Source organism: Patella vulgata, chromosome 6 (assembly GCF_932274485.2).
Source record: "Patella vulgata chromosome 6, xgPatVulg1.2, whole genome shotgun sequence".
Classification (NCBI taxonomy): domain Eukaryota; kingdom Metazoa; phylum Mollusca; class Gastropoda; family Patellidae; genus Patella; species Patella vulgata.
The window spans coordinates 44,783,718-44,798,272 of NC_065884.2; the positions used below are offsets into that span (position 1 = coordinate 44,783,718).

General features: G+C 36.8%; 1 long non-coding RNA gene across 1 annotated transcript in view; it reads right to left on the bottom strand.

Moving 5' to 3' along the window:
* The window catches only part of LOC130013173 (uncharacterized), a 78,833-nt gene extending 66,808 nt beyond the window's left edge, over nt 1–12,025 (bottom strand). Inside the window, exon 1 of the long non-coding RNA XR_008788527.1 lies at nt 11,940–12,025. This is a non-coding gene — a long non-coding RNA (uncharacterized LOC130013173). The remainder of the gene's footprint in view (nt 1–11,939) is intronic.
* Between the last annotated feature and the right edge of the window lie 2,530 nt (nt 12,026–14,555).

The following is a 14,555-nucleotide window of genomic DNA, read 5'->3' on the forward strand; positions in this document are numbered from 1 at the left end:
ATTTAGTAAATGAACTGGAGTATACAGGTCACAATTCTATGGAATACAATTACTGCTAATTACTGAGCGACGTAATATCTGTGTGCCTGGCAATTACAGACTTTAACCAAAGAGAAGAACCCTAAAAAGCTTTGCACATTTTTGAAACTGCATCTATGGAATGGTCGATAACTATGAATAGGTTCTTTTAGCAGAGTTCATCTGTTAGATCAAGCGATTTGTGTTTTCAAATGATCTAGCATCTTTATATAAAGATGGAAACCCCATCGCAAAGTTTTCGGAACAGGGGGCGGAACAGATAATGTAAGAATTATCAGACAACTGTAATTGTCATATAGAGGTTCGAGACTAATATATTTACCATCCGTGGAAGTGGACCTTGAAATCCCAAAGAAAATTGGAAAGGTTTGGTAGCTTGCCACAAAACCTTTTCATAACAATAATTCGTAAGAGCAGTTAATCCAATATACTGTTATGACTTGAATAAATGTTATTACATATAATTAGCGTACAAGTATACACGATCTATTTTGAATAAAGGTTAAAGCGTCGTATCAATCCGTGCAACGATCTGTCTTTTCTTCATTGTCACACAAATAATTTACCGGGTCTGTTTTATTGTTGCATTGTGTTTATTGTTACATTGTGTCGACATATCTATTTGTCATTATGTATCAATGGATAATGACTACGCTTTCTTGTAATTAATGCTCGGTGGCCTACTGTTAGAGTACACGGTCACTGGGTTAATGGGTTAATGGAAGAAAGTACAAATGAGTCTCAACGCATATAATAATATAATATGAATGTATATAAACTCATTTCTATTCAATCTTTTCTTTTTTTTACTATAATTTCTAATCAGGTATGTTTTATGTTCCGCGAAATGCGCGAAGAGTCCAGATTCAATGGAAATCTTTGGCGTCTGGTTATTCCAGTCTACACCGGTAGTATTCTCCTGTGAGCTATGTTTAGCCTCGTTCATCTAGTCACTCCATTACTAATGGCGCTCGAAAGTATTCTGGCACGCGATTCGTGTGCCAATTTTTTAAATGTTAATATTTGTCTTAAATATTGGATATCAGAAGCCCATCTTTTCACGATAAGACTGTGAATGATATTAAGTTAAAGACTTGCCTCCTTGTAATAAGTATTAATTTTAAACCACATAAAAATCGAATGGATTGTAAGTCTTTGTTCTACCGATGTAAAAATGATTTCTTTAAAAAATTAGGTTAAAATTAACTTCTTTGAAAGTCAATATTATTTATTATATTAATTATATAAGCATTAGGTCAGTATCATTTTAATTTGTAGAATTAATGCGCAATCAATTTGTAGAATGTATTCAGTCAAGGTGAATACTGAGTATGGGCCTTCACCTATGGTGCCGATTGTGGCCATGTAATATCCTATTCGTTTCAAAAGTCGACTGACTACACAACACCACGGCAGTATTAGGGCGACGACACGACAAAGCAATATACCTTTATTTTGAGTGGATAATTTTTTCAGACATTCGTAAAACACGTCATAGAAAATTAAAAATGTTCCTATTGAATTTCTCTTTAAACTCTTCGTGTCTGCAAACCAAACAGGTTTCAATAATCACTCTGACATGAGTATTCATAATGTTTTGAACGGAAAATTGGTTTAAACAATCAAAAAAACGTATTTTGATGACGTTATAGAAATTTCAAAATGTTTTATTTTGATTTCTTAGGTCTAGAAACAATTTTATATGAATTTGTCTTGAGATAACAATGAGTAGCCTCGATCAGTCAGAAATAGCAATTTGGTTATGTCGTAAAGATTTGAAAATACTTTCACTAAACTCTGTGGTTCAGTAATCCCAATAGGTACTTCCTAAATAATTAACTTTATTAACCTTTCATATTCATTGAGTATTTAATTTTGGCACATCTTGACTGCATTCTGACCCACTATGTGGCGGCATTTTAGGTTGCTTGGGTGAAAAACCCAACCTTTAATGCCGGGCCCATTAACATATTATGTACCTTTTCATTTATTGTACGAACCTTGGAATCAAAAATTATGCTGGTTGTGCAGTTTACTGACATCCCTGAGACTGGAAGATCCAGGTTGAGGGAAAGCTGAGATACATCATCTGGGATATTTATAACTTTATCTATTTATTTATAGAAAGTATTTATACCAGAATTTTAGTCGGTAAACAATAAAATGTTTATTCAGGTTTATAAACATGTAACGTGGGCTTTTTCAGCAAACTGGATTTATTACTATTGATTCATGTACACATTTTCATGATTGGAATTTTTTAAACTAAATTGATTCATTACAGATATTTCCAAAGAAAAGGCCATCTCGACACTATAATTGCCAAAACATTTCATAATTGAGAACATTATTCATGTATTCCCACAACGAAACAGCTTATAATACCTCGTCCACTTGCTGTGTAATCGTGATCGGAATGGTGGTGTTTAAATGTAAGAAATGATATTTCTACTGTTTCTGTGTTGGTTCTCACATCTAATATAGAAGTAATATTAGGGGGAATACAAGAAGTATGGCAATGTTTTGTCCGTGTCCCAGTAACCCCAAATGATGATGGCGTTTCACCCGACAACATTCACGGGTTATATACTTTGAGACTGTATACTTTTTGATCGGCCATGTCTGGCAGGTATAAAAGGAAGAGCTGAACGTAATTCAGTAATATTTCATAGAAGAGATAGGATCTTTCAAACCCACAAGCAGTAGATATTCCGTTATCTACGACTGCTATTAATTTTATCGTACCATAACAATTCTCAAATCCAGGATATTTTGATTCGATGGCATAAAAATATGTAATTTTACATTAATTTTTGATTGAGTAATTTCAATAGTAAGTGGAGAAGCAATGTGTTTTGGCTGATCTATGCAATTCTTCAAGTCTCTGAATGTCTAACCACTTTGTTGTTCCTATAGATGGGTCAGAGAGTTTACGTAATTCATCCACAGTGGACAAGCGTCAGAAAAGACACGTACATTTAAACTAGAATGCAAAGGATGTCTAATTGCTGCAGAATTATGATTTGAAATCGTTCCATCCGATGATTACTCGTATCCCAATCTATTGGAAAGACGGGAAATTGGAGATAAATTAAGCTTAGGTATTTGGTCAACTGAAAGATCATCAACAAAAATGCCCTTAAGAAACCCTCCAATGCAGACCGACCACTAAAATTACAATAACTTCGCTGGCTTCAGCGGCATCATTTGCAGCACAGTACCCAAATTTACAAATACCCCAATTTCTTTAGGTTGGAGATTCTAATATATGACGTTAAATTGACATACCAGCTATCATAATACTATGCAATATTTCTGTATGTTTAACTTATTAATTAAATGGCCAGACTTTCCTGGTCAGCTGGGAATATTACTAAGCCATCAGAGAAATTTGATTTATACACAGTGAAACTTGAGTTTGTAAATGATATTTTGAAATCAGTTCTATACGCCCACATAATAGCAGCCCCCCTTTTCCGCCTGTCCCACCAGTTTGTCAACACAATAAAGGATACAAACTTTCAGGGAAGGAACTTGTATTATGACAAGACGCGAGTCCCTGTTTCTTTTCGGTAAAATCGGATAAATAATTTTAGAGTTATGTCCCGGTTTGACCCAAGCTTTGTCGGCACAAATCTTCTAAGAAACTTGTACAATGGTAAGACAAGGGTTCCTCTTTTTTTTTGGCACAATCGAATTAATATTTTTGTCGAAACTGTCTTGTTACCATGATAGAGGTCGCAGTTGCTTTATGACTACAGAAGGATGTCTATTTCTTTTCGGCATAATATTTTTAGAGTTATGACTATCTTTAGGTCAGGTATTTTGTTCGAATTCCATGAAACTTATTTGAAAACTTGTCAATGCGATAGGGGCTACGGATCTTAACGGATTTATTGCAAATTTGGTGTGAAGCACTATAGTCGTGATTAGAGCTGGGCGATATCCCTGGAAGCAGATGTCGGAATATTGTTTTAAAAAAAATAACGCGATATAGTCACTATATCGCGATATTTTATAAACTGGCAATAATTTAAGTTTATCACTTTTTAAATGTAAAAAAGTTGTACATACCTCCGGAGTATTCACTTGACACTTTCTAGTCAATATCATTAAAAGTTTTTAGCATAATACAGTATCGAATTTACAAACAAAATTTAATAAGCTGGTTCAAACACAGATCTATCTATGTCATGAAGACTTGCTAAAAATATTGATCTATGTTGTTTATTGCAATTTCTATTTCCAGTATATTAAATATACATTATGGAAGATTAGATAAAGAGCTGACAGTTCTCACTATAGTTAAAAACTAGATAATGTAAAGGGAATTTGCTGAAAATTTCAGTCAAATTGATCCACTCTGAACCGAGAATTTAGCGATTGAATTTTGGGCCTAGCCTCGATCATCATTACTAAAAGTCGGTACGATAAAAAAAAAACATAGTCTCGATTATATATTTTTTAATTTAATAATGAATGAGCGTTGAGCAGCAGATCGGATTGTAATCCCGCTCTTTCGAAAAAGTTGTGAAATAGATAAAGGCTACTATTTTAACGGGCCCTTTTCAAATTTGTTAAAATTCATTGGAATCATGAGAGGACGACGTCTATTGATATTCATAGTTACCCCCTCCCCTCACTATTTCGGAAAAACATAGTGAATGCCCTAGAGGTTATAGTTTTTAACGGATTTTTCTAAAGCTAGATATACAAGTTCGAGATAGAGCTGTTTTTTGGGTGAATTTCCACGCTTTATGTCACTATCTTAATAGCGCCTTTATTAGTGAATACTGTGGTATAGTCTCTTGTGGATTGTGTTTATGTAGAATTTCAATTATGGCTGCCATGGGGACAGATGGTGGAATATGAAATTAAATGAAATGGGGTTTAGTGCCCCATTGTTCTACTCCGACTGGGCTAATGAAGACAGGCATACGCCATGCAGTATGGCTTTGAGGGAAATTTTGCTCGATTTATAACGATTTCAAATTGTCAAGGGATCTTTTACGTGCTCCATTTGTGTACTCTGGACTTTGGTTTTACGTTCCAAGTATGTTCAAATATGAGAAAAGACGTCCCACCCCACTTCATACTAGGCTTTGCGGCTAAGAATCTGAAGAGGGAATTTTCACCTCTTAAATGTGTCACTGTCATGATCCCCAAAGGCGGTTCTTTTACGTGCACGCCATTGAGTACACGGAGCCTCGGTTTAACCAGGAACTTTCTCGGCCAACCCTGGTAAGCGAGTCAATGTCTTACTCACTGAGGTATCGCGGCTCCCTGATATGAGTGTACGAGGACAGGTGTGGATTTATTAAGTTAATCAGTTGTAAAGGAGTGCCGAATAAATCTGTTGCAATACTCGATCTTACAGTAAACATGTGTCTTATCTTACACCTACTACTAAATATCCATTGACCATGTATAACAATAATCTAACTTAAAGGGCCAAGAAATTAGAATTTTGAAAATTTAATTTGAATAGCGCAGAACATATTTGTATCAGAAACTTGGTTATCGGGCGTTTTGAGTATTCTTGTGACGACGCTTTTAAAAAATACTACAATCGACACGAAACTTGGTACTAATAGCCCGTTCAGACGCTTATGTTGAACTGGTATAAAAAAAAAACGGGAATCGTTAAACCAGTTTAACTTTGTCGTCTGAACGCAAAAAAAAGTATGAAACCCCCAGCTCGCGACCTGTCTTCGAGAAGGCTTTTAATTTTAAACTGGTTCATCTTGGTCGTCTGAACGGGTTGGCTTAAAAAAAACCCAGCTCCAGTCCAGCTCGCCTTGGGCATACACAGTACGCAGTAAGTTACATTCCTGGGAAAATGGCGGCGTCATGCAGTGCCAGTGTTATCGAAAGCGAACAAGAACCGAATAAAGAATAGAGACTTTTGGCAAGCGGAATTTTACCCCATCCGTATCACGTATCTGTATCCGTATCATCACGTGATACGTTGCGTCAATGTAGTTTTAGAGTCATGGCAGATTTTAGAGCCGTGTACGTATGAGTAGCTGAGCTGAGCTTAGTTCTATTACAGCATGATGGCAGTTATCTACCAAGATCACCATCAGTAATAGTCAAGTGCCTAGCCGACAAATCTCTGGAGGGAGTAAAGTCGTTCGACAGTCGCTGAGCTTTAAAAATGATATTTAAGTCGAATCATATTTTAAAAATCTTCGACTTCGACTCGATAACAATTTTTGGTTTCCCTAATGTATTATTTCAGAAAGTTTATATCCCTTTACCATAGAAGCACATCATTTACAGAACTGCGAGGTCCCACCTCCCTAAATTTAGCACGTAGATCAACCAGCATGCAGACAGACAGACAGGAAAAATATGAAAATTCCGAGAAAAACTCATCAAAAATAATGATTAAATTCCAGTCTTTATCCATGTTCCTAAAGCAACGACGCGAGGTTTACAACATCTGCTTTATCAGATGTACGTAGTTAAGGCAAGATCAAGCCTTCTATTGAAGATGGTCTTTATCATGGTTAAAATCACATCAAATATACACCTTATTGTTTTAGGATACATATGGATTCATAAAAGGCTATGACACAACAATTCAGCATCTAAAAGTAGCAAAAAGACGGTAAAAACACGAAGGTGTATAGGACCTTTTCCATATGAAAGCTGTTCAATACATGCTGCCGTATTCATGTGCCGTATCACGTTTGAGAAACACACACATACATTGATGACGTCACGCGCAAAATCGATACGGATACGCGATACTGACTAGGAATTTACGCTTGCCAAAAGTCTCTAATGATTAAATTCCAGTCTTTATCACGGTTAAAATCACATCAAATATACACCTTCGTGTTCTAGGATACACATAGATTCATAAAAACACTATGGCACAACATTTCAGCGTCTAAAAGTAGCAACAAATACAATAAAAAGACGACGATGTTATATGGACCTTTTCCGTAAGAAAGCTGTTTGATACGTGCTGCCGTATCACGTATGAGAAATACACACGCATTGATGACTGGACGAAACGTGTTTGAGGACGTACTGGTTGGAGATTTGTGTTTGTGGTATACGCTATGTTCTGATTGGTTGCATGCTTTTGATAATCCCATCAATTGTAATTACTTGAATAAAATTAGATTGTCCATCGAAGTCGTTGTTGTTGGTTGTTTTCTCTCCCTCGGACCGCCTATCGCATCGAATATTTTATTCATCGCTTTACAGGCCATGATATGGTAAGCTAATAGAATTTTTATGGGCCCAATTTTTATGTTGCATCGTCACCATTTTTGGTAGCAGAGCGTGGTTGCTGCGGTTATTCGTAATTATGGTATGTGATGTATTGTTATGAACACTCTTAGAGGAGAGAAAGCTGCACGTACATTCCATCACCACGTCAACAACAACCGGCAGTCATCGTCAACAGCCAGAATCATTTTGGTATTGTTATTAATATGCTTTCAATTAAATTTTGATATAATAGTTGTAAAATGTCTGAAGTAGCAGTCGATGTGGCAACAATCCCGCTGCTAGAGGATCTTGAGTCTGAATTACTTAAAACAGAAACGCTTAGCAAAGTCTCCGTTTACTAAAGCCAAATCTCATCTTATTAGTATTGTTTGTTCTGCTCCAGAAAATACAGAGCAATTGAAAAAAAGTATTGATAATGTGTTAAGATTACAGACCGAAGTTATCAATACTGTTGTCGTTGAGTGATGTGGACGTTGAACGCTTTGAAGCAGAATTAGACACAGTGTAAGATGACAGTAAGTTATCAGAACAGTGTAAGTTATGAGAGCTTCGAACTCGATTAAAGGGCGATCAAACGTGATAGACAATTCCAGTAGTCAAACATCGTCGACCGACCAAGCGTCCGTTGAGCATGATCAAATCGGTTTGGCCTCCCCATCTCACCCACCTTCGATTAGTAACACTTTTCAAACTGAAAGATATGTACCAACAACTACAACGTGTATCCATACCAAAATTTTAGAGGCAACAAACCAGATTACCCGCTATTTAAAGATGCATTCGAACAATGTATAGATAAAGTAAATTGCAGTGACGGTTACAAAATGTTACAACTCGGACAATACTTGGAGGGTGAAGCCCTTCACGCTACTGGAGGCTTTTCAGCCACTAAACGTGAATATTCCGCTGCAAAAAATAGACTCGAAGAGAAGTTCGACGGTCATCGTCGTACTGTGTTACTCCATCTTGATTTTGTTCGCCAAATGAAACCCATTAATTGTAATGATTTAAAACAGTTAGAGGAATTTACTGATAAACTAGAACTTTCTATAATATCTCTTAAAGATGCCGGTAGGGTGGAAGAATTTGAAGCCAACTCAATGTATTATTCCGTTGCCAAATCAAAATTATCACCCTTAAATGTTGCAAATTTCAAGCGATGGTCTGCTTTAGAAAAGAAAACTGAAACTCTCGTTCATTTGCTTCCTTGCTTACCTCAAGAAGTTCGCTTTCGTGTAGAAGCACAGGAAGAAGTTGATTGTTTTAATGTTTACAGTCAATCGCGTTCGTATCCAAAACCGTCAAATGTTAATAATCATGTAGGAAAGCCACGTACTTTAGTTCAAAGGACATTTCTGGTGTTCCATGTGTTTTGTGTAATGCTAATCAAAAACTTGTACAAAATTTAGGTCATTGAACGTTTCTGATCGATGGGAAGTAGCTATGGAGTACTGGTTATGCTTTCGATGTCTTTCTGCGTTCCGTCATGGAAGTAACCGTAAGTTTACTCGTCGGTGCAATGTTGGTGATTGTCGTTGATCCCACCACCCCGGAGGGGAATACAACAGGTATTCTGCTCCCACTGAACATGAAACCTCGACTCGTACTCGACCAAACCCGTATCTTTGTACTCCAGGTGGTGATAAGGTAGCTATCCGCATTGTCCCAGTGTGGCTAATCAATAGGGAACGCAGACTTCGAGTAAATGCTCACTTAGACGAGTGCTCAACTGACTCTTACGTAAGTGAATAATTCGCTTCAGAATTAGGACTTCGGGGACATGGATCGCGTTTGAATATGTCCGTTTTAGGAGGGAAGCGAGTTGACCAATCGCGATGTCGATTAGTGAATTGTGAATTGACAAGCCTTGATGGTAAAACTCGCTTTAACATGAAGGCATCCACTGTGAAAAATGTTACTGGAGACTTACAAATGATTGATTGGTCACGGTATGCCTATAATTTGCCACATTTACATGGAATCGACTTTCCAAGAGTAGAGAAAAACACTCGCGTAGATATCCTATTAGGTTTGAATTTACTAGAAGTGCATCGCAATATGACTGAAATTAGTAGTTGCCCGGGTGAACCTATTGCACGATTAAAACCTTTGGGGTGTGAGGTAGACCCTCGTACAACATCGTATAACCATTTAGCACGAACCTTTTTCACATCACAAGATGAGACAAATGAATTGTTACGTCGCATGTGGTTACACCTTATGAAAAACAGATATTGGATAAATCGAAATCGAACTTGGAATTTAATGGGGATCGATATATAGTTGACATTCCTTGGAAAGATAGTGTACCACAACTTTCAAATAATTTTAATTTGGCACAATTACGGCTCAGAAACTTAGAACGGTCGTTAGCGAATCGACCACGTGTAGCTTCCGAGTATAAAAGTATAATACACGATCATGAGCAAAAAGTCATATCAGGCTAGTTCCAACTACGGAACACCATGGGGATCACGTCTGGTTCATCCCTCATTTTCCGGTTGTTTGCCTTGCTAAAGAGGCTAAAGAGACAACGAAAGTAAGAATTGTGATGAACGTCGCTGCAAGATTTGATGGTAAATCACTTAATGACTCTATACACGCAGGTCCACAATTGCAAAAAGAATTAATTGATGTTTTGATCAGAATTAGATGCAAGCCTATTGCCATCGCTTCGGACATTAGTGAAATGTTTCTTCGAATATAGATCGATTTCTTTGGCGCGACTTGGAACCTTCTCAACCCATAAAACAATAAGAGTATCAGAGACTAGTTTTCTGTAATACTTCATCTCCGTATTTATCTCAATTAGTAATCCAGGAACACTGTAAATCCAAATCGTTGGAAATTCCATGGGGTATTGAATCAGTACTTAATTCCATGTATGCGTTGATGATAGCGTAGAATCAATTGACCAAGCCAAAATTCTCCGACGTGAAATTACAGAACTGTTGCGTCTAGGCGGTTTTCACATTCGAAAATGGTAATCAAATGAGCTAGCTGTGTTATCTGACATTCCCCAGGGAGATCGAATAGGAAGCTTAGAAATTACCGACAAATTGGCACTGCCGACTTTAAAAACTTTAGGTATTCTATGGATTGCGCAAACTGACTGCTTTACTTTCGATATAGATGAGATTTCGATTTGACTAAACGTATCGTCGTGAGCAAGACCGCCACTCTTTGACCCGTTAAATCCCTTTTCTCATTTTACTGTGCGTGCCAAGATAGGTATTCAGGAAATATGAGTAAAAGGTCTTGACTGGGCTGCTCCGTTCCCAAGAGACCTACTAAATTCCTGAAATAAGTGGTTTAGTGAACTACCACAACTTCGGGGTGTGAATATTTCAAGATGTCTAATCAATAAGAATCTAAAAGTTGTTAGTAAGACCGTTCATACCTTTGTCGATGCATCCGAAGTTTCGTATGCTGCTTCGAATATGAGATGGGACCTGATAGTGTTAACCTAGTCGTCGCAAAAATGCAGTTACCCATGCGTAGTTACTTCTAGCCTCCGACGGAAAAGGTCAGAATGCTTAAACTGGTTTGGCTTATATTACGTGTGAACGCAACACGACTAAAAACCCCGGCGATTTTGAACTGGTTTAAAAATAAGCGTCTGAACGGGATATTATAAGGGTGTGTTGATGCAGTATCTGAATCGGAATTCCTTTATTTACAATCATAAATTTTAAAGCGGTTGGTATATTTCAGTTGGGGCTTACACTCCTGTGTTACATTCATATAGTGAAGAATCGTTGGTCAAAATGTGAATTCATCCAAAAATATAAAAAAACTGAATTCAAAAGGAAGATTGGCTTTCCAAAAGGGGTTGAATGAATTTGATATTCAAAACCAATATAACCTTATTCAAAGGAGAATTAAGGGAATGTTCAAGAAACAACATAATGTTTTTTTTATACATTTTTAATGACTGGTTTTAACCTCCCATAGGGAAGGTATAAACAAACAAGCTGAATATGATACGCATCCCTAACCATTTCTTAATGAACGAGACTGGTACTTTAATGTCAATGATTCATGAATTACGTTATGACCTATAATATAAATATATACGTATATCGGCAGGCGACAATGTGTTCAATAAATAAAGTACAAGGTCGTGATCGGATCATTTACTCAAATATATACTTTGTACCGGTACTTGTCTGTACAATAACACAGCATTTGTAAGGATTTTATGACTCAACTAATTGTGAGTAGCAGCGCCGTCGTGGCTTACAGGGCAAGGTTTGCCTGGTCATTGAGATGGGACAAAAAAACGAGGTATACCTCTGTACATATTATCGTGCACATAAAAGAACCCTTACAGATGGAATTAGGAAGAGCGAAGGTGGAAGGCCTATGATCCTCCCTAATCATAAGGTTTATATTAATTTGATTCATAGGGGGTAGGGTGAAAACAAGAGTAGTGCAAATGTGTTAGCTATATATATACAAAATATTATAATACATTATGATAAACTTTTAATTAAAGTAACAATAAACTCTCCCGACAAAATGGTATTTCACTGGGTAAAACATTTTGCCAGTTTAACACAGTTTGAAAAGAATCCATCATGTTAACCTCAGAAGGTAATTCAGTATAATATACGTTACGTAGTAATCGGATTAAAACATGTGTCATTTACCTTTATCATGTTGTTCTCCAATAACATCTGACATATTTATTATCTGTAGGACGTTAAATCCCATTCATTTCACTTTTCAAGGTCGGCCATCATGTCACGTGAACTTACTGACATATCAAATTGTCTGCAATGGTGTAAGGGCTGTGCATTGTAGTAAATGACGAGAACGCGAACACATGGGCTGATTTTAACCACATTTGGTTAATGATTATCTGATATACAGAACTCTTTCTAAAAAAAAACGTCTGGATGGCAGAATGGTGATTAGATTACTATGTAGTGTTAAAGCAGAAAAACCAAATTGTATTCAAATTCCAACAAGATTCTAACAATACAAATAGAAAGGGTGAAAAAAAAACCGGAAAGGTCTCGCAAAAAAAATCCTCGCTATTTGGAGAGTTATAAAACGTTGCCTCTTTATAGACAAAAAAGTAATTTTAATTAAATTCTTTTCAATTCGAGGGATTATTTGGTTAAGAGTAGTACAAAACGGGTGTGAATTATTAGTTAGTCTAGAAACATATTCCTCCATGTGAACGTCAGCGTAAAATATAACAATCTGAATATGTATGCACCCTCTGTGTCACCCGAAATACTTTGTTACTTTGTATGTAGGAGCAAATAAAATAAAACCAAGTACGAACAATCCAAACCATGACAAAATTCGAAGTCCTAAAAATACGGTATAGGCAAAATAGTGTAATCAGCATATGGACTGTTCACCATGTACAAAATACACGACAAACAGTGGTAACAGGTGTCCGGAAGAGTAAGCTTACCCTGCCTGGGACCACACCCGCCATAGCTGCATCCAAACTATTAGGCGAAATCTCGGTAAAATAGCGTGATTGGCCAATGGACTATCGGTATGCAAAATGCACGTGATGGACAGTGTTAACGATGTAATAAACAGAGAGAGAGAGAGAGAAATGGGATTTAACGTCCACTCGACACAAACTAGGTCATTTCGGGACTAACATATGGTTTAATTTTATTTACATAATTCGCTTGTGCGTAGGGGTCTTTAGCAGTGGGAGGAAACCGGAGGCCCGGGAGAAAACCCACGAGGTTGGACAGGCGACCCTACTCCTTGCCACGTACAACCGGGGATTCGAAACCACGCCAGTCGACTCAATGACAGACTTTATGATACAGCGCGCGCACGCTAACCATTCAGCCATCCAACCCCCCTGTAGTAAACAGACATTATCAGGGAGATAGTATACGCGTCAATTAAATATATCTAGAATAATAGCCGAGAGAGACATGTTATATTTACCAATCAAGTCAATATGACGCCCATAAAACTTTTTAAAGGTTTTAATAAGTTTAGTTCGCAAGTATCCCTGTAGATGAAGCTTAGATGACAAATGCCTCAATCTACTTAAAAAAATTAGAATAAAATGAACAAGCCTTCGCGTAACGAATTAGTTGAGACACAAACACTCCATAAGCTGGTGATATTGGAATGTTACTACTAATAAATGGAAAGTTAACAATGGGAAAGTCAAAGTCATCACGATTATTGTACAATACTTGATTATTTTGGGGGAATATTGCCCCTTACATAATATTTTGATATATAAATTGTCGAAACTGTTATATCATGTCATTTGGTATTATGCCAGATCTTAATCATACACAAAAAAACGGCCTTGCCAAATGAACTGTATTTTTTATCTATATCAAAAAGATCAGGGATGTTCATTCCCTTAATCAGCACACTATACTCCTAATAGATAAAGTATATTTTATATTATTGCTAGTTATGGAAGAGGTCTGCAAACCTTGAAATAAAAAAACCAGCCTTGATGTTTTATTTCCCAAGTTTTTCAGTTGTAAATTTCAGAAATTCATTAGAGGCCAGAAGGAAAAGGCGTTGTTTTTGTGATTTTTCCCTGTCGTCCAAAGGTTTAGAGAACATCCACACATTTATAAACATGCTTGCGTAATATAATCTTTTCAAAACCTTGGCCCAACGTACCAAGAAGATACTGGTCTATAATTAGAACCTACGTGTTTTTTGTATTGTAAAGCTTACTCCCATTTTAATATAAGGGGCTCAGAACTGCTTTGGCAATAACTTTATTAATGTTGTATGTCCAGTTCATCCCGGAAGTAGTTGTTAACCGCTGCTATATTTACTATGGTAAACTAACTGGTCTTTATTTATCTTCGCCTTGGTCTGGTTTCTACATAGATTTGAATAGGAATCACGGTCCCATGCCTCCTGTGGATATTGTTCTCATTTGATACTTACTCTGTGGATTGCTCTAAAGCGTCGAGTACTGAATAACACTTGGTTTGTGGGGAGGCCATAATGTTAATGCCCTTACTAGAATAGTCCTTGTAAAGTCTACAATACAGTTTTTAAATATTCAGTCGATAATATTCGGTCGATAATCTGTCTGTCCACTTTATTTATGAACCGTCAAATATCTATTTTAGATCTCCCGATCCTCTATAACAAAACAGAACATACCATCTACATTATGGTTTTAATCGAATTATTCCATTTCTAACTTCTTCTATTGATTTAATTTATTTTCTTAATCAGATGCTTCCAATCTGGCTTCCCAAGCCAATTTTGTTATGGTTCGTAGCTAAATCGGTACT